Source organism: Gallus gallus, chromosome 5 (assembly GCF_016699485.2).
Source record: "Gallus gallus isolate bGalGal1 chromosome 5, bGalGal1.mat.broiler.GRCg7b, whole genome shotgun sequence".
Lineage (NCBI taxonomy): Eukaryota > Metazoa > Chordata > Aves > Galliformes > Phasianidae > Gallus > Gallus gallus.
This window is the reverse complement of record NC_052536.1, coordinates 58,193,732-58,199,652: the sequence shown is the minus strand read 5'-3', so window position 1 is coordinate 58,199,652 and position 5,921 is coordinate 58,193,732. Positions and strand designations below refer to the sequence as shown.

The 5,921-nt window shown below is 48.3% G+C and overlaps 1 long non-coding RNA gene across 1 annotated transcript; it reads left to right on the top strand.

The window, feature by feature from the left end:
• Positions 1-1,912, top strand: LOC107051815. Its single transcript, XR_001463721.3, has 2 exons — positions 1-575; positions 768-1,912. It is a non-coding gene; the product is annotated as an uncharacterized LOC107051815 (long non-coding RNA).
• Positions 1,913-5,921: the final 4,009 nt, after the last annotated feature.

Here is a 5,921-nt window from a genome sequence, read left to right as displayed (position 1 = left end):
GTTCTGCGTAGCCATGGTGAGCTCTGTGGTCATGTAAACATTACACAATGGAGAGCCCCTGCTGTCTGAGGGCAGCGGAGGCACTACCGGGCTCCTCCTCTTTGGATTGCTCTTCCTGGGGGAGTGCTGCGCTTCATGAAGTCACGACAGCAAGCTCTGGGGGTGCCAGCAAGCCTGCAGCCCTCTCAGAATTATGCTTGCATTGCTGAGAAGATGGGTCACATTTCTGGGAATCCACCCTGACCTCCTCTGGTGATGCTTTGGCTCTCTGAGGATAGAGACAGGGAACAAATAGATGCTTCTTACCCAGCTGCTGGTTCCACTTGAGGAACTTCACAGCTCTGGGTGATTAACAAGCTCCTGGATGCTTGCATGTGGGGCCTTCCCTTCCGGACAGACCTCCAGGAGATGTGGTCAGGACAAGGCGATGGTGTGGGCAGCACCTGCTGGGGGCACTGGAGCAGGAAGGAGAAGCAGAGAAAGAACTCCGGATCTTCCCTCATTCCTAACAGCAGGACACATCTCCAGCACAAGTCCTCGTTGTGCTCCTTGACTTGGGGGCAAATGGCTTACAGGTAAGACCTCAGCCTTGTCTGTGATGGCGAACAACCTATGGATGCATTTGTTCCTCACAAAAACATAATCTCCTGCTTGGAGAAAGGTGGAATCCTGTCCCGTAGCTAAATTTAATACAGCTCGACAAACTATTTTGCCACCTACAAAGCTATTAATTTGCATGCTGAATTTTTCTTTTGACGAAATTGCAGGAAGAAAAAAATACAGACAGACATCTTTAGCCCTTCACAAGAAGATAACTGCTGGCTGGCCTGGTGGGAAGCGACGTGCCAAGGAGAAGTAAAGCAAGATGAAAGCTCTGCCAGCATGTCACCGCGAGTGCTTTTGTAGAAACAGCACGAGTACGATGAGCAAACCTTTGACTGCCTATTGGAAACAGATTTTTCTCGACACAGAAGCAATCCCTTTGGAACGAGAGCCCTGACCAAAGCTGGGCGTCAGAGAAGGGCTTACAGCGAGTTGTGGGGAGGAAGGAAACCCGCCAGTGGGACAGACAGCATTGCCTTTTGTTTTAGTTTGTAGCACTGATTGTTGAATGCTTTTTGATTTCACAAGAATCTCTGGATTTTGTCAACTTCCTTCAGAGATTTTGCTGGGAAAAAAATGGTAACTGTGCTTAATGCTCTCCCTTCTCAACAAAACCACTCAACATTTTCATTCAAATCAAAATTTTCCATGGACAGCACTGCGTGTTCCTCAACCAGCAGCATAAACACGTTGGGTACTGCATTACTCTCTAGATATTTGTATTCCAGAGGCAAGAACTCAGGTCAGAGTCTTTTTCTGCTGGACCTCACGTAGCAAGAGACAACCTTACTCTGAGGACTTTGTAATCAGAGTGGAAAAGACAGAGGACAAGAGAAAGGAAGAAGAAAAAAATACTATAAATATGCTTTAACAGATGGGGCACTGAGGTGGCAGAAGATGAAGTGATTCGTTTGACGTCATAATAATAGGAAAGCTAAGCCAAAATGAAGAACTAAATCCATCCCTCTTGGAAGGCTCAGCACATATCTTTGACCACAGCCCATCCTTTCCCTCTAGTGCTGTTGAGTTCTTTGCAGTTCGCGAGGGGATGGCACTTGGCACAGTGCTACTTGCTGAGGATGTGTCTCCTAACAGGGAGATTTCTTGGGTGATTCATCAAATATGCCTGATTGACCACTTATTCACATCAGCTCCTCCTGGGGAAGCCCAGCACCTGGGTGAAGCTCTGCTTTATAATGAGTGTTGGCACTGTGGATATTGGGGATTCTAGGCTTTGTCACCATCTTGGTGATAATGACAATCATGATAACAATTGTAGAAACAATAAAAACTGAGGTAGATCCAGGTAGCTTCATCCAGCTGTCTGGCTTGCTACAGCCACAATGGTTGGGGTGAGCAAGGGTGAGCAGAGCACCCATGGCAGTGTTCCCTCTGTGGGGATGGCAGGAGAATGAGGGGTTTATCCATCATCTGGGAAACAGAAAACATGCTTGGGCTTGGTTTCATCCCACCTGGCACGCTGGTGGATCCCTGGCAGGGATCCTCTGACCATAATGGAAAGCATGCATAACACATGACCGAAATCTGGAGATTTACACCCATTTTGTTTCCTGTGAGAGCACAAACCAGAAGATAGCCAAGGGAGTCAACCCCATTCTTTGTCCCTCTCCCGTGATTCTTACAGCTGATGGACAACGTTCACAGCCCAAACGCATGGTTTGGTGATGGAGACACACCACCAGCCCCAGGACCACGATGCTTTCCCACTTCAGTGCTTGGGGGAGCACAGTGTTGCTGAGCCCTGTGCGGGCTGGCGTGCAGAGCGGTGGGGATTAGGGCTGGAACTCACAGCACTTGGGCCATTGTGCAATGCCGGGCAGCTGGAGGGTTTCACTTTTCAGAGGGGAAAAGAAAATATGAAAAACTAGAACCAGAAAACTCCTTTTTTCTCTCCTTTTTTTTTTTTTTTTGGACCTATCCAGAGCTTTCCACAATGCTAGTGATTTAAACCAGACCTGGAGTATGAATGCAACTCTAATATTTCTACCTTACTGAGTTACAGGGATGAGTCAAAGGGCTGGCTGAGGCTGAAGGCAGCGATGTATGTATATACAGCTACAGCTGAAATCTCCCCTTGCATAGACACCTTGTCAGCTAGGGCTGGATCCAGAAGGTTAATAATGTTCTGTCCTTTTGGCTAATTCTGCAAGCATGGGAAAGAGAATATGAATTTAATTTAAAATCTAGACATTCCTTCCAGCAGTGGGATGGAGAAGACAAAGCTAATTTCACCAGCGGGTGGGGGGAGGCACATCCCTAGCTCTGCATCTGGCCTGGGATCTCTAAATCTGGCCTGGGAACTCACTTCTAGGGGTGTTTGAGCCAAAGATATGGGGAAGTGGTACCATTCTGGGGGAAAGAATGAGGCTGCACCCCAGTATGGGGTGGGGAAGAGGAGCAGGTGACTGGGATGCGGGTCAAGCATCTCAAGGATGAGCACCCTTTACTGTCTGGGTGCAGGTGCAGCGGTGGGGAGTGCCCCCAGTGTCTCACCTGAAGGACCAAGGGAGGGACGTGAGCTCAGGGTTGGACTTGTGCAAGGAGTAGAGGAGTTCTGCAGACAAACGTCTGCCCAGTGCTGGGAGCAGTCATGGGGCACTCCTCAGCCCAGTCAGAATCCTTTAACATGGCCTCTGCTCTTCTTTCAACCCTCATCCCCATCTTCTGCCTTCTCATCCCCCTGCCAAATAAATCTCCTCAGAGTTAAAATAAATGCTGTAGTGTCCTAAAAGTCTTGCTGCCCCGGAGATGAAAAAAAAAAAAAAGAAAGGAATTAAACTGAAAGAGAAATAGTAGATGTGCATCTTCCTCCCTTTGGTCTCTCTGAAGGCTATTAAGTGATGCAGGGTGACTGTGGACAGGTACATGCAAATAATAGGATCAAGGCAGCAGTACAAAGGTTTGTCTCCCAATCTTAATGCAGGTGTGGGAGACACAAACCAGGTGGCTAAAAGGCTCTTTTGTTTGAAGCTGTCAGGAGAAGAAGCTGATAATCTCATGCCTCATCCCTAAACTCTCTTTCAGCCGTGTCAAGGCATCTCCTCACATCAGGAAGTCTGCAATGACATGGCTATGTGCTAAGCTCAGTTAATGTGGTCCGAGGTTTAAACACTTCAGGTTGAAAGTGGATAATTGGTGGTAGTGGATTTTAAAAGCTCACACAGGTGCCTTTGAAAAGAGGTCAGGAGTCAAGTGCATCTCTCCTATGAGAAATGGTGAGCCTTTCCTAAGGAGATCAAAATTCTTCCACGGAGAGCCCCAGGGCCTTGTAAGAACTGTTATTAATTTAGTTCTGTATGTTCCAAATAATGGAAAAACGATACCACATGTGTACACGCCTAGAAATAGGGGCACGGCCGCCCCGACAGATAGGATTTCACCTGGCTCTCGTGGGCTGTTAATTAACTAATCAGCTCTCAGGAGCAGCACAGCAGCCGATCTCCCAGCTGGGACATCCAAGGATGCTGTGCCCTCGGCTCAAATGGGCCCCATGGGGACGAGGGGGCTACCAGCACGCATCCACCTCGGGATCTGAGGGCTGCGGTGCCTCTGGTATGGACTCTCAAAGTAACACAGGGATGTGGACTCCCGGGGTTCATCATTGTTGCCATGGGTTGCTGCAGCCCTCTCTTGTGCTGGTCATGATGCATCATCCACAGCCCACAGGCTGAGACCACCCTGCCCCGCTCAGAGCCTTTTCTTAGCAAAGAGGGCTCTGCACTTAACTCACGTGCACCTTTAAAAGATGACTGCTCTCCCTCTTCACTCCATTATTATCTGGAATCGTGCTTAATTAAGGGAAGTTAGAGGAAATTAACATCCAGTAATTTTCTTACGGTGGATGTTTTTTTGTGTGTGTGTGTCAGTTGCAAGACATAAGCTTGCCTAAACACGCAGCACATGAAAGCAGCTCCTGCCTGTGGCATATCAGGTTGCAAAGGCTCTGCGATTGCACCGAGCTCTGCCCGGCCGAGCCCTGCACCTGCCCAGAGCTGAAGGAGCAGAGCAGGGCTCGGCACGGGGCGAAGACAGCTGTGCGGATCGGGGCCAGGAGGAGCTGGTTTTGTCCCATGCTCAGCATGTGTTTGGGTTCGCAATCTGAGCACCCGGGGTGACATGTGCCAGTAAAGCTGGAAATAGCATCGTTATTACTCATATTTGCATTGGAAGGAAGGGATGGCTATTGCTAGCTCCTAACCCCGCAAGCACACACGTCTCTGGGTCTACCTATGCAAACAGCCCCTTTGCTTGGAAGATCACATAATTTGGCGGTTTGGAGCGAGCCGCCCAAATAAGCACAGAGAAGGGCGTCACATGAGAGCTGGCTTATTCCAATTACGAGAGAGCGCAAGGAATCTGCTCCTTGAAAATGTTCAGATGCAATTGTTGATGCCTTCTGAATGGGATGATACGGTGCTGTTGGCAATGACACACCTACCCATCCTGCTGGCGGGATGCACTGCGAGCAGGTGGCCCTTTTGCCAGCAAAATCCCTGTTCCCATCTGTCCCCCTGAAGTCTTTGGCTCCTTTTGTGGCTGGGGCCGATCTGGGAAAGACTCCCACTGGTGAAAAGATGTTACAGATTTGTTATTATTTGCTGTACGCTTATTCATCTTACAGTAGCACGTCAGAGATCAGCATGGGGCTCTGAGCAGAAACAGAACCCCCAATATGGTCCCTGCTCCAGAAACCATGAGCTCCAGCTCCCTCTCCTCTGCACCAGTGCTCAGGGCTTACCCATCCCATTGCAGTTCTATACAGCGTAGTGTGAAACTAGAAATTGCTGGGACACAAAACCAAAGCCTCCCCCTCTGCAGCGCATGGGAATTACTGAAATGCTTCGTTTTGTTTCAGTTTCTTAGATGAGAAACGATCAAACTGATGCTTTCTTGCAGAAAAGGTTCACTTTTGACAAAGTGATCTTTCCCAAAGGGACAAATAACTCATTCAGAGACGTTTCTCCAGCTCCGGCTGTAAGGAACTTAAGAACAGCACTTCTCCTTTTTTATTAATATTGTTTGTTGGTGAAATGGCTTAATGGCTGTGGGGTCAGTTGACAGATAGGAGGTAACATTGTTCTCCTCCTCCAGCGAATGTAGTGTTTGGCATGACTTCAAAATAACCCTATTGTTTGTCATCTTCTCAGAATACACTATAAAACCCCTGTTAAAAGGAAAGATAACGTTTTCTAAGCATAAGTCAAGTGCCGGGTTGCCTTTTTTAAAGCTGCCTGATGAGAATTAATGGTGTTGGATCTCCTGTTTTAAACACATTTGGCCAGGTTTTCTGGAGGCAC